Consider the following 15326-nt stretch of genomic DNA (forward strand, 5'->3'; position numbering starts at 1 on the left):
AAGGGTTAGTGTAGGGTGGGGTTAGTGAAGTGTAAGGTTAGTGTAGTGTAGTGTTAGTGAAGGGTTAGTGTAGTGTGGGGTTAGGGAAGTGTGGGGTTAGTGTAGTGTAGGATTAGTGTAGTGTGAGGTTAGTATAGTGTGGGATTAGTGTAGTGTAGGGTGGGATAAGTGTAGTGTGAGGTTAGTGTAGTGTGGGATTAGTGTTGTGTGGGGTTAGTGTAGGGTGGGGTTAGTGTAGTGTGGGGTTAGTGTAGTGTAGGGTTAGTGTAGTGTGAGGTTAGTATAGTGTGGGATTAGTGTAGGGTGGGATTAGTGTAGTGTGGGGTTAGTGTAGTGTGGGGTTAGTGTAGTGTGGGGTTAATGTAATGTAGGGTTAGTGTTATGTGGGGTTAGTGTAGTGTGGGGTTAGTGTGGTGTTAATGTAATGTAGGGTTAGTGTAGTGTGAGGTTAATGTAGTGTGGGGTTAATGTAGTGTGGGGTTAGGGTGGTGTTAATGTAATGTAGGGTTAGTGTAGTGTGAGGTTAATGTAGTGTGGGGTTAATGTAGTGTGGGGTTGTGTAGTGTGGGGTTAGTGTAGTGTATGGGTAGTGTAAGGTTAGTGTAGTGTGGGATTAGTGTAGTGTGGGGTTAGTGTAGTCTATGGGTAGTGTAGTGGCGCAGCGGTCTAAGGCACTGCATCTCAGTGCAAGAGGCGTCACTACAGACCCTGGTTCGATTCCAGGCTGTATCACAAATACACTGGCTTCCTGTTAAGGCAAGGGCTGATTTCAAGGTTTTACCTTTAACCTAGAAAGCATGACATGGGCTTGCTGCTACCTATCTTTCCGATTTGGTCCTGCCGTACATACCTACACGTACGCTACAGTCACAAGAAGCAGGCCTCCTTATTGTCCCTAAAATCTCTAAGCAAACAGCTGGAGGCAGGGCTTTCTCCTATAGTGCTCCATTTTTATGGAATTGTCTTCCTACCCATGTGAGAGACGCAGACTCGGTCTCAACCTTTAAGTCTTTATTGAAGACTCATCTCTTCAGTAGGTCCTATGTTTGAATGTGGTCTGGCCTAGGAGTGTGAAGGTGAACGGAAAGGCACTGGAGCAACGAACCGCCCTTGCTGTCTCTACCTGGCCGGTTCCCCTCTCTCCACTGGGATTTTCTGCGTCTCACCCTATTACAGGGTCTGAGTCACTGGCTTACTGGTGCTCTTCCATGCCGTCCCTAGGAGGGGTGCCTCACTTGAGTGGGTTGAGTCACTGACGTGGTCTTCCTGTCCTGGTTGGCGCCCCCCCTTAGGTTGTGCTGTGGCGGAGATCTTTGTGGGCTATACTCGGCCTTGTCTCAGGATGGTAAGTTGGTGGTTGAAGATATCCCTCTAGTGGTATGGGGCCTGTGCTTTAGCAAAGTGGGTGGGGTTATATCCTGCCTGTTTGGCCTTGTCCGGGGGTATCGTCGGATGGGGCCACAGTTTCTCCCGACCCCTCCTGTCTCAGCCTCCAGTATTTATGCTGCAGTAGTTAATGTGTCGGGGGGCTAGGGTCAGTCTGTTATATCTGGAGTATTTCTTCTGTCTTATCCAGTGTCCTGTGTGAATTTAAGTATGCTCTCTCTAATTCTCTTTCTTTCTTACTTTCTCTCTCTCGGAGGACCTGAGCCCTAGAACCATGCCTCAGGACTACCTGGCCTGATGACTCCTTGCTGTCCCCAGTCCACCTGGCCGTGCTGCTGCTCCAGTTTCAACTGTTCTGCCTGCGGCTATGGAACCCTGACCTGCTCACTGGACGTGCTACCTGTCCCAGACCTGCTGTTTTCAACTCTCTAGAGACAGCAGGAGCGGTAGAGATACTCTGAATGATCGGCCATGAAAAGCCAACTGACTCCTGAGGTGCTGACCTGTTGCACCCTCGACAACCACTGTGATTATTATTATTTGACCATGCTGGTCATCTATGAACATTTTAACATCTTGGCCATGTTCTGTTATAATCTATAACCGGCACAGCCAGAAGAGGACTGGCCATCCCTCATAGCCTGGTTCCTCTCTATGTTTCTTCCTAGGTTCTGGCCTTTCTAGGGAGTTTTTCCTAGCCACCGTGCTTCTACACCTGCATTGCTTGCTTTTGGGGGTTTTAGGCTGGGTTGCTGTACAGCACTTTGTGACATCAGCTGATGTAAGAAGGGCTTTATAAATACATTTGATTGATTGATGATTGGGAGTCCCATAGGGCGGTGCATAATTGGCCCAGCGTCGTCCGGGTTAGGGTTTGGCGGGGGTAGGCCGTCACTGTAAATAAGAATTTGTTCTTAACTGACTTGCCTAGTTAGTGTAGTGTGGGTTTAGTGTAGTGTATGGTTAATGTAGTGTATGGTTAGTGTAATGTGGGTTTAGTGTAGTGTATGGTAGGAACAGTGTAGTGTGGGTTTAGTGTAGTTTATGGTTAGTGTAGTGTGGGTTTAGTGTAGTGTGGGTTTAGTGTAGTGTATGGTAGGATTAGTGTAGTGTGGGTTTAGTGTAGTGTATGGTTAGTGTAGTGTGGGTTTAGTGTAGTGTATGGTAGGATTAGTGTAGTGTGGGTTTAGTGTAGTGTATGGTTAGTGTAGTGTGGGTTTAGTGTAGTGTGGATTTAGTGTAGTGTATGGTTAGTGTCTGGTAGGATTAGTGTAATGTGGGTTTAGTGTAGTGTATGGTTAGTGTAGTGTGTATTTAGTGTAGTGTATGGTTAGTGTAGTGTGTATTTAGTGTAGTGTATGGTAGGAGTAGTGTATGGTTAGTGTATGGTAGAATTAGTGTAGTGTGGGTTTAGTGTAATGTGGGTTAAGTGTAGTGTATGGTAGCATTAGTGTAGTGTGGGTTTAGTGTAGTGTCGGTTTAGTGTAGTGTATGGTTAGTGTAGTGTGGGTTTAGTGTAGTGTATGGTTAGTGTATGGTAGGATTAGTGTAGTGTGGGTTTAGTGTAGTGTGGGTTTAGTGTAGTGTATGGTAGGATTAGTGTAGTGTGGGTTTAGTGTAGTGTATGGTAGGATTAGTGTAGTGTGGGTTTAGTGTAGTGTATGGTTAGAGTATGGTAGGATTAGTGTAGTGTGGGTTTAGTGTAGTGTATGGTTAGTGTAGTGTGGGTTTAGTGTAGTGTATGGTTAGTGTATGGTAGGATTAGTGTAGTGTGGATTCCTTGCATATCAGATGTGTTCTGTCAAGCAACCAGGTCAGATAATGTTTGAAAAACCAACATTGTCCATCAATAGGGATGACTAGCGTCTTGCCCACCCCAGCTCTATAGTGTACATTCAGTCTTTTCTCAAGTCTCAATACACTTTGGGAAATAAACACAAACATATTTTCCTGCTGAAATGTTCTAAAAACTTACACCAATTACCCTATTCCTTTATTTAACAGATGATGTTATAGAGTGTGTTAGCGTTGTCATGTATTTTAGATTGATTACCTCTGTGGAGCGATTCTGCTCAGGGGTCGACTGGTGTTTTTGTCTTATGTCTGTCACCGCGTTACGTCCCAAATGGCAACCTATTGCCTATATAGTGCACTACTTTAGACCAGAGCCCTATTCCCTATATAGTGCAGTACTTTAGACCAGAGCCCTATTGCCTATATAGTGCACTACTTTAGACCCGAGCCCTATTCCCTATATAGTGCACTACTTTAGACCAGAGCCCTATTCCCTATATAATGCACTACTTTAGACCAGAGCCCTATTCCCTATATAGTGCACTACTTTAGACCAGAGCCCTATTCCCTATATAGTGCACTACTTTAGACCAGAGCCCTATTCCCTATATAGTGCACTACTTTAGACCAGAGCCCTATTCCCTATATAGTGCACTACTTTAGACCAGGGCCCTATTCCCTATATAGTGCACTACTTTAGACCAGAGCCCTATTCCCTATATAGTGCACTACTTTTGACCAGGGCCTGTAGTGCAGCCCTAACTGTTCACAGGATAACACACTCACTGAAATAGACCAAGGGAACAAAGGGAACCAGAAGGCTTCTGCAGAAGAAAATGCAGTGATAAGAAATGTGTCAAATAGACACTGAGTCTACAAAACATTAAGAACACCTTCCTGATATTGAGTTGCACTCTTTGCCCTCAGAACAGCCTCAACTCGTCAGGTCATGAACTCTACAAGGTGTTGAAAGCGTTCCACAGGGATGCTGACCCATGTTGACTCCAATGCTTCCCACAGTTGTTAAGTTGGCTGGATGCCCTTTGGGTGGTGTTGCATTCTTGATAACCACCGGAAACTGTTGAGTGTGAAAAACTCAGCAGCGTTGCAGTTCTTGACACAAACCGGTGCGCCTGACAACTACTACCAAACCCCGTTCAAAGGCACTTACATTTTTTGTCTTGCCCATTCAGTCTCTGAATGACACACATACACAATCCATGTCTCAATTGCCTCAAGGCTTAAATCCATCATAGCTTTTACCTGGATTTACCTGGTCAGTCTACACCACGAAAAGCGCAGGTGTTCCTAATGTTTTGTCTACTCAGTGTAGATATGCGACTACATGTGCCCAGGAAGCAAGCTGGTATAGAAATATCAAATCAAACTTTATTTGCCACATGCGTCAAATACAACAAGTGTAGACTTTACCGTGAAATGCTTACTAACAAGCCCTTAACCAACAATGCAGTTCAAGAAGAATAAAATATTTACCAAGTAGGCTAAAATAAAAAGTAATAATAAAAAGTAACACAATGAGAATAACAATAACGAGGCTATATACAGGGGGCACCGGTACCGAGTCAGTGTGCAGGGGTACAGGCTAGTTGAGGTAATCTGTACATGTAGGTGGGGGCGAAGTGACTATGCATAGGTAACACACAAACAGCGAGAAGCAGCAGTGTACAAGAGGGGGGGGGGGGGGGTCAATGTAAATTGTCCGGTGGCGATTTTTATGGATTGTTCAGCAGTCTAATGGCTTGGGGTAGAAGCTGTTGAGGAGCCTTTTGGTCCTAGACTTGGTGCTCCGGTACCGCTTGCCGTGTGGTAGCAGAGAAAACAGTCTATAACTTGGGTAACTGTAAGCGGGTCGAGAGTTTCAAGTTCCTTGGTGTCCACATCACCAACAAACTATCATGGTCCAAACATACCAAGACAGTTGTGAAGAGGGCAGGACAAAACCTTTTCCCCCTCAGGAGACTGAAAAGATTTGGCATGGGTCCCCAGATCCTCAAAAAGTTATACAGCTGCACCATCGAGAGCATCCTGACCGGATGCATCACCACCTGGTATGGCAACTGCTCGGCATCTGACCGTAAGGCGCAACAGAGTACGTTCTAGTACATCACTGGGGAAAAGCTTCCTGCCATCCAGGGCCTATATAATAGGTGGTGTCAGAGGAAGGCCCATAAAATTGTCAGAGACTCCAGTTACTACAGCCCGGTCGATGTTAATGGGGGCCTGTTTGGCCCGCCTTTTCCTGTAGTCCACGATCAGCTCCTTTGTCTTGCTCACATTGAGGGAGAGGTTGTTGTCCTGGCACCACACTGCCAGTTCTCTGACCTCCTCCCTATAGGCCGTCTCATCGTTGTCGGTGATCAGGCCTACCACTGTTGTGTCGTCAGATATACTATATAGATATACTACTACATGTACCCAGAAATCAAGCTGGTATAGAAATATAGATATACTACTACATGTACCCAGGAAGCCAGCTGGTATAGAAACGGTCAAATATACAGTAGATATACTACTGCATGTACCCAGGAACGAAGCCGGTATATAAAACTATCGTTAATCTTTTTGCTGGACCAAAATTGAATTGAATTGGGACAGAGAAAATTTTCACTTGTGTTATTATAAAATCAACACAGATTTGGGGCAGGGATCTTTTTAAACATATTATTTTAAAAAGCAAGTGATGTGTTCAGTATACGGGAAGGGGATACCTAGTCAGTTGTACAACTGAATGCATTCAACCAATATGTGTCTTCCGTATTTAACCCAACCCCTCTGAATCAGAGAGGCGTCCGGGGAACAGTTGTTGGGTGTTAGCTGCCTTGTTCAAGGGCAGAATGGCAGATTTGTCCACCTTGCCAGATTAGGAATTTGAACCAGCAACCTTTTGGTTACTGTCTAAACACGCTTAAAAACCTGAAGCAACTCTTAAAGGAAATCTCCACACAAAAACTATTATTTGGTATTTGTTTCATTAGTTCATTGTTGATATAGTCCCAAAATGTTTTGTGTGTCAGCAATCAAGTTTTCAAGATATATAACTTTCAAAATACAGAAATACAGCCGATATGCAAAATGCATCATACTGGCTGTATTTCTGTATTTTACATTTACATTTACATTTAAGTCATTTAGCAGACGCTCTTATCCAGAGCAACTTACAAATTGGTGCATTCACCTATAATATCCAGTGGAACAACCACTTTACAATAGTGCATCTAAATCTTTTAAGGGGGGGGGGGGGTTAGAAGGATTACTTTATCCTATCCCAGGTATTCCTTGAAGAGGTGGGGTTTCAGGTGTCTCCGGAAGGTGGTGATTGACTCCGCTGTCCTGGCGTCGTGAGGGAGCTTGTTCCACCATTGGGGTGCCAGAGCAGCGAACAGTTTTGACTGGGCTGAGCGGGAACTGTGCTTCCTCAGAGGTAGGGAGGCGAGCAGGCCAGAGGTGGATGAACGCAGTGCCCTTGTTTGGGTGTAGGGCCTGATCAGAGCCTGAAGGTACGGAGGTGCCGTTCCCCTCACAGCTCCGTAGGCAAGCACCATGGTCTTGTAGCGGATGCGAGCTTCAACTGGAAGCCAGTGGAGAGAGCGGAGGAGCGGGGTGACGTGAGAGAACTTGGGAAGGTTGAACACCAGACGGTCTGCGGCGTTCTGGATGAGTTGTAGGGGTTTAATGGCACAGGCAGGGAGCCCAACCAACAGCGAGTTGCAGTAATCCAGACGGGAGATGACAAGTGCCTGGATTAGGACCTGCGCCGCTTCCTGTGTGAGGCAGGGTCGTACTCTGCGAATGTTGTAGAGCATGAACCTACAGGATCGGGTCACCGCCTTGATGTTAGTGGAGAACGACAGGGTGTTGTCCAGGGTCACGCCGAGGCTCTTAGCACTCTGGGAGGAGGACACAAGGGAGTTGTCAACCGTGATGGCGAGATCATGGAACGGGCAGTCCTTCCCCGGGAGGAAGAGCAGCTCCGTCTTGCCGAGGTTCAGCTTGAGGTGGTGATCCGTCATCCACACTGATATGTCTGCCAGACATGCAGAGATGCGATTCGCCACCTGGTTGTCAGAAGGGGGAAAGGAGAAGATTAATTGTGTGTCGTCTGCATAGCAATGATAGGAGAGACCATGTGAGGATATGACAGAGCCAAGTGACTTGGTGTATAGCGAGAATAGGAGAGGGCCTAGAACAGAGCCCTGGGGGACACCAGTGGTGAGAGCACGTGGTGCGGAGACAGATTCTCGCCACGCCACCTGGTAGGAGCGACCTGTCAGGTAGGACGCAATCCAAGCGTGGGCCGCGCCGGAGATGCCCAGCTCGGAGAGGAGGATCTGATGGTTCACAGTATCAAAGGCAGCAGATAGGTCTAGAAGGATGAGAGCAGAGGAGAGAGAGTTAGCTTTAGCAGTGCGGAGAGCCTCCGTGACACAGAGAAGAGCAGTCTCAGTTGAATGCCCAGTCTTGAAGCCTGACTGATTAGGATCAAGAAGGTCATTCTGAGAGAGATAGCAAGAGAGCTGGCCAAGGACGGCACGTTCAAGAGTTTTGGAGAGAAAAGAAAGAAGGGATACTGGTCTGTAGTTGTTGACATCGGAGGGATCGAGTGTAGGTTTTTTCAGAAGGGGTGCTACTCTCGCTCTCTTGAAGACGGAAGGGACGTAGCCAGCGGTCAAGGATGAGTTGATGAGCGAGGTGAGGTAGGGGAGAAGGTCTCCGGAAATGGTCTGGAGAAGAGAGGAGGGGATAGGGTCAAGTGGGCAGGTTGTTGGGCGGCCGGCCGTCACAAGACGCGAGATTTCATCTGGAGAGAGAGGGGAGAAAGAGGTCAAAGCACAGGGTAGGGCAGTGTGAGCAGGACCAGCGGTGTCGTTTGACTTAGCAAACGAGGATCGGATGTCGTCAACCTTCTTTTCAAAATGGTTGACGAAGTCATCCTCAGAGAGGGAGGAGGGGGGGGGGGGGGGGGAGGATTCAGGAGGGAGGAGAAGGTAGCAAAGAGCTTCCTAGGGTTAGAGGCAGATGCTTGGAATTTAGAGTGGTAGAAAGTGGCTTTAGCAGCAGAGACAGAAGAGGAAAATGTAGAGAGGAGGGAGTGAAAGGATGCCAGGTCCGCAGGGAGGCGAGCAGGAGGGGAGGACTGAGCCGGCCTGGAGGATAGGGGACAGAGAAAATTAAAGGATGCAGAGAGGGAGGAGAGGAGGGTTGAGGAGGCAGAATCAGGAGATAGGTTGGAGAAGGTTTGAGCAGAGGGAAGAGATGATAGGATGGAAGAGGAGAGAGTAGCGGGAGAGAGAGAGCGAAGGTTGGGACGGCGCAATACCATCCGAGTAGGGGCAGAGTGAGAAGTGTTGGATGAGAGCGAGAGGGAAAAGGATACAAGGTAGTGGTCGGAGACTTGGAGGGGAGTTGCAATGAGATTAGTGGAAGAACAGCATCTAGTAAAGATGAGGTCAAGCGTATTGCCTGCCTTGTGAGTAGGGGGGGAAGGTGAGAGGGTGAGGTCAAAAGAGGAGAGGAGTGGAAAGAAGGAGGCAGAGAGGAATGAGTCAAAGGTAGACGTGGGGAGGTTAAAGTCACCCAGAACTGTGAGAGGTGAGCCATCCTCAGGAAAGGAACTTATCAAGGCGTCAAGCTCATTGATGAACTCTCCAAGGGAACCTGGAGGGCGATAAATGATAAGGATGTTAAGCTTGAAAGGGCTGGTAACTGTGACAGCATGGAATTCAAATGAGGAGATAGACAGATGGGTCAGGGGAGAAAGAGAGAATGTCCAGTTGGGAGAGATGAGGATTCCAGTGCCACCACCCCGCTGGCTCGATGCTCTAGGGGTATGCGAGAACACGTGGGCAGACGAGGAGAGAGCAGTAGGAGTAGCAGTGTTATCTGTGGTAATCCATGTTTCCGTCTGCACCAGGAAGTCTAGGGACTGGAGGGTAGCATAGGCTGAGATGAACTCAGCCTTGTTGGCCGCAGACCGGCAGTTCCAGAGGCTGCCGGAGACCTGGAACTCCATGTGGGTCGTGCGCGCTGGGACCAGCAGGTTAGAGTGGCAGCGGCCACGCGGTGTGAAGCGTTTGTATGGCCTGTGCAGAGGGGAGAGAACAGGGATAGACAGACACATAGTTGACAAGCTACAGAAGAGGCTACGCTAATGCAAAGGAGATTGGAATGACAAGTGGACTACACGTCTCGAATGTTCAGAAAGTTAAGCTTACGTTGCAAAAATCTTATTGACTAAAATGACGAAAATGATACAGTACTGCTGGCTGGTGGAGTAGGCTAGCTAGCAGTGGCTGCGTTGTTGACTTTGAACGTGTAGCTGGCTAGGTAACCTCGATAGTTTCAGTACTACACCTTGTCATGATACAAAAGCAACTTTGTAGCTAGCTAACACAACACTAATCAAGACGTTCCTTTGTAATGTATTTAGTTTCTACAATGCTGCTCGTCGGTAATAGTTGGCTGGGTTTGGAAACGTCGCGGCTGGCTAGCTAACCTCGATAGTTACTCTAAAGTACACAATTATCTTAGATACAAGGACAGCAAAGACAACTATGTAGCTGGCTAACTAACACTAACACTACACTAATCAAGTCGTTCCGTTGTAATGTAATAGTTTCTACAGTGCTGCTAGTCGGTAGAAGTTGGCTGGTTGGCTAGCTAGCAGTGTTGACTAGCTAGCTAGCAGTGTAGACTACGTTAGGAGGACGAAGATAGCTAACCTCGATAATTACTCTAATTACTCTAAACTACACAATTATCTTTGATACAAAGACGGCTATGTAGCTAGCTAAGAAAAATTGCTCAGATCAAACAAATCAAACCGTTGTAATGTAGTGAAGTGTAATATTACCTGTGGAGCGAAGCGTAGTGCGACTGCTCGCTCCAGACAGATACAGTTATATATCTTGAAAACATAATTGCTGACATGCAAAACATTTTTGGGACCATATCAACAATGGACTAATGAAACAAATACCAAAAGATAGTTTTTGGGTGGAATTTTCCTTTAATGCATAGTACATTTCCTTTTGTGATGCAATGGTTAAATGCCCATTGTTTTCAAGTGCAATAATGAACAGCACTGCAGTTGAGGAACTAGGCAAGGCTGCTGCATTGAGCACTGAGCTCTGGTGAGGCAGAGTCAAACAGCACATGATTTTCCTATTCTGCGAGGACATGAGAAACTCATTTAAACTAAAACTCAGAAAGCATTAAGTAAATGAACTGTCACTGGTCATTTGTACCCATTTCCCCTTCCTTTTCACAACCCCTCTGTTTCTCAATGACTCTTTGTCTTTTAGAATGTGCTTGAGGGCCTCTCACGTCAGTCAATACATTAGGGCTGGTTGGTGGTTATTGGCGTTTGCGTCCCAAATGTCACCCTCTTCCTTATGTAGTGAATATTCCTTATGTGGACCCATAAGGCTCTGGTGAAAAGTAGTTCACTGCTATTTGGGATGTGCCCATGGTGACGTGGGGTTTTGTACATGTTTTATTTTCACTGCACACAAATCAAATCAAATCAAATTTATTTTTATATAGCCCTTCGTACATCAGCTGATATTCTCAAAGTGCTGTACAGAAACCCAGCCTAAAACCCCAAACAGCAAGCAAAGCATGTGAAAGAAGCACGGTGGCTAGGAAAAACTCCCTAGGAAAAACTCCCTAGAAAGGCCAAAAACCTAGGAAGAAACCTAGAGAGGAACCAGGCTATGAGGGGTGGCCAGTCCTCTTCTGGCTGTGCAGGGTGGATATTAAAACAGAACATGGTCAAAATGTTAAAATGTTAAAATGTTCATAAATGACCAGCATGGTCAAATAATAATAATCATAGTAGTTGTCGAGGGTGCAACAAGCACGTCCGGTGAACAGGTCAGGGTTCCATAGCCGCAGGCAGAACAGTTGAAACTGGAGCAGCAGCACGGCCAGGTGGACTGGGGACAGCAAGGAGTCATCATACCAGGTAGTCCTGAGGCATGGTCCTAGGGCTCAGGTCCTCCGAGAGAAAGACAGAAAGAGAGAAAGAGAGAATTAGAGAGAGCATATTTAAATACACACAGGACACCGGATAAGACAAGAGAAATACTCCAGATGTAACAGACTGACCCTAGCCCCCCGACACATAAACTACTGCAGCATAAATACTGGAGGCTGAGACAGGAGGGATCAGAAGACACTGTGGCCCCATCCGATGATACCCCCGGACAGGGCCAAACAGGCAGGATATAACCCCACCCACTTTGCCAAAGCACAGCCCCCACACCACTAGAGGGATGTCTCCAACCACCAACTTACCGTCCTAAGACAAGGCCGAGTATAGCCCACAACGATCTCCGCCATGGCACAACCCAAGGGGGGGGGGGGGGGGGGGGCGCCAACCCAGACAGGAAGACCACGTCAGTGACTCAACCCACTCAAGTGACGCACCCCTCCCATGGACGGCATGGAAGAACACCAGTAGGCCAGTGACTCAGCCTCTGTAAAAGGGTTAGAGGCAGAGAATCCCAGTGGAAAGAGGGGAACCGGCAAGGCAGAGACAGCAAGGGCGGTTCGTTGCTCCAGCCTTTCCGTTCACCTTCACACTCCTGGGCCAGACTATACTTAATCATAGGACCTACTGAAGAGATAAGTCTTCAGTAAAGACTTAAAGGTTGAGACTGAGTCTGCGTCTCTCACATTGGTAGGCAGACCATTCCATAAAAATGGAGCTCTATAGGAGAAAGCCCTACCTCCAGCCGTTTGCTTAGAAATTCTAGGGACAATTAGGAGGCCTGCGTCTTGTGACCGTAGCGTACGTGTAGGTATGTACGGCAGGACCAAATCGGAAAGATAGGTAGGAGCAAGCCCATGTAATGCTTTGTAGGTTAGCAGTAAAACCTTGAAATCAGCCCTTGCCTTAACAGGAAGCCAGTGTAGGGAGGCTAACACTGGAGTAATATGATCAAATTTTTTGGTTCTAGTCAGGATTCTAGCAGCCGTATTTAGCACTAACTGAAGTTTATTTAGTGCTTTATCCGGGTAGCCGGAAAGTAGAGCATTGCAGTAGTCCAGCCTAGAAGTAACAAAAGCATGGATTAATTTTTCTGCGTCATTTTTGGACAGAAAATTTCTGATTTTTGCAATGTTACGTAGATGGAAAAAAGCTGTCCTTGAAACAGTCTTGATATGTTCTTCAAAAGAGAGATCAGGGTCCAGAGTAACGCCGAGGTCCTTCACAGTTTTATTTGAGACGACTGTACAACCATCCAGATTAATTGTCAGATTCAACAGAAGATCTCTTTGTTTCTTGGGACCTAGAACAAGCATCTCTGTTTTGTCCGAGTTTAAAAGTAGAAAGTTTGCAGCCATCCACTTCTTTATGTCTGAAACACAGGCTTCTAGCGAGGGCAATTTTGGGGCTTCACCATGTTTCATTGAAATGTACAGCTGTGTGTCGTCTGCATAGCAGTGAAATTTAACATTATGTTTTCGAATGACATCCCCAAGAGGTAAAATATATAGTGAAAACAATAGTGGTCCTAAAACGGAACCTTGAGGAACACCGAAATTTACAATTGATTTGTCAGAGGACAAACCATTCACAGAGACAAACTGATATCTTTCCGACAGATAAGATCTAAACCAGGCCAGAACTTGTCCATGTAGACCAATTTGGGTTTCCAATCTCTCCAAAAGAATGTGGTGATCGATGGTATCAAAAGCGGCACTAAGATCTAGGAGCACGAGGACAGATGCAGAGCCTCGGTCTGACGTCATTAAAAGGTCATTTACCACCTTCACAAGTGCAGTCTCAGTGCTATGATGGGGTCTAAAACCAGACTGAAGCGTTTCGTATACATTGTTTGTCTTCAGGAAGGCAGTCAGTTGCTGTGCAACAGCTTTTTCTAAAATTTTGGAGAGGAATGGAAGATTCGATATAGGCCGATAGTTTTTTATAATTTCTGGATCAAGATTCGGCTTTTTCAAGAGAGGCTTTATTACTGCCACTTTTAGTGAGCTTGGTACACATCCGGTGGATAGAGAGCCGTTTATTATGTTCAACATAGGAGGGCCAAGCACAGGAAGCAGCTCTTTCAGTAGTTTAGTTGGAATAGGGTCCAGTATGCAGCTTGAGGGTTTGGAGGCCATGATTATTTTCATCATTGCGTCAAGAGATATAGTACTAAAACACTTTAGTATCTCCCTTGATCCTAGGTCCTGGCAGAGTTGTGCAGACTCAGGACAATGGAGCTTTGGAGGAATACCCAGATTTAAAGAGGAGTCTGTAATTTGCTTTCTAATGATCATGATCTTTTCCTCAAAGAAGTTCATAAATTTATTACTGCTGAAGTGAAAGCCATCCTCCATTTGCGAAGGCTGCTTTTTAGTTAGCTTTGCGACAGTATCAAAAAGAAATTTCGGATTGTTCTTATTTTCCTCAATTAAGTTGGAAAAATAGGATGATCGAGCAGCAGTAAGGGCTCTTCGATACTGCACGGTACTGTCTTTCCAAGCTAGTCGGAAGACTTCCAGTTTGGTGTGGCGCCATTTCCGTTCCAATTTTCTGGAAGCTTGCTTCAGAGCTCGTGTATTTTCTGTATACCAGGGAGCTAGTTTCTTATGACAGATGTTTTTAGTTTTTAGGGGTGCAACTGCATCTAGGGTATTGCGCAAGGTTAAATTGAGTTCCTCGGTTAGGTGGTTAACTGATTTTTGTCCTCTGACGTCCTTGGGTAGGCAGAGGCAGTCTGGAAGGGCATCAAGGAATCTTTGGGTTGTCTGAGAATTTATAGCACGACTTTTAATGCTCCTTGGTTGGGGTCTGAGCAGATTATTTGTTGCAATTGCAAACGTAATAAAATGGTGGTCCGATAGTCCAGGATTATGAGGAAAAACATTTAGATCCACAACATTTATTCCATGGGACAAAACTAGGTCCAGAGTATGACTGTGGCAGTGAGTAGGTCCAGAGACATGTTGGACAAAACCCACTGAGTCGATGATGGCTCCGAAAGCCTTTTGGAGTGGGTCTGTGGACTTTTCCATGTGAATGTTAAAGTCACCAAAAATTAGAATATTATCTGCTATGACTACAAGATCCGATAGGAATTCAGGGAACTCAGTGAGGAACACTGCATATGGCCCAGGAGGCCTATAAACAGTAGCTATAAAAAGTGAGTGAGTAGGCTGCATAGATTTCATGACTAGAAGCTCAAAAGACGAAAACGTCATTGTTGTTTTTTTTTTTGTAAATTGAAATTTGCTATCGTAAATGTTAGCAACACCTCCGCCTTTGCCGGATGCACGGGGGGTATGGTCACTAATGTAACCTGGGGGTGAGGCCTCATTTAACACAGTAAATTCATCAGGCTTAAGCCATGTTTCAGTCAGGCCAATCACATCAAGATTATTATCAGTGATTAGTTCATTGACTATAACTGCCTTGGAAGTGAGGGATCTAACATTAAGTAACCCAATTTTGAGATGTGAGGTATCACAATCTCTTTCAATAATGGCAGGAATGGAGGAGGTCTTTATACTAGTGAGATTGCTAAAGCGAACACCGCCATTTTTAATTTTGCCCAACCTAGATCGAGGCACAGACACGGTCTCAATGGGGGAAGCTGAGCTGACTACACTGACTGTGCTAGTGGCAGACTCCACTAAGCTGGCAGGCTGGCTAACAGCCTGCTGCCTGGCCTGCACCCTATTTCATTGTGGAGCTAGAGGAGTTAGAGCCCTGTCTATGTTCGTAGATAAGATGAGAGCACCCCTCCAGCTAGGATGGAGTCCGTCACTCCTCAACAGGCCAGGCTTGGTCCTGTTTGTGGGTGAGTCCCAGAAAGAGGGCCAATTATCTACAAATTCTATCTTTTGGGAGGGGCAGAAAACAGTTTTCAACCAGCGATTGAGTTGTGAGACTCTGCTGTAGAGCTCATCACTCCCCCTAACTGGGAGGGGGCCAGAGACAATTAATCGATGCCGACACATCTTTCTAGCTGATTTACACGCTGAAGCTATGTTGCGCTTGGTGACCTCTGACTGTTTCATCCTAACATCGTTGGTGCCGACGTGGATAACAATATCTCTATACTCTCTACACTCGCCAGTTTTAGCTTTAGCCAGCACCGTCTTTAGATTAGCCT

Source organism: Salmo salar, chromosome 07 (genome assembly GCF_965601325.2).
Source record: "Salmo salar chromosome 07, fSalSal1, whole genome shotgun sequence".
NCBI lineage: Eukaryota > Metazoa > Chordata > Actinopteri > Salmoniformes > Salmonidae > Salmo > Salmo salar.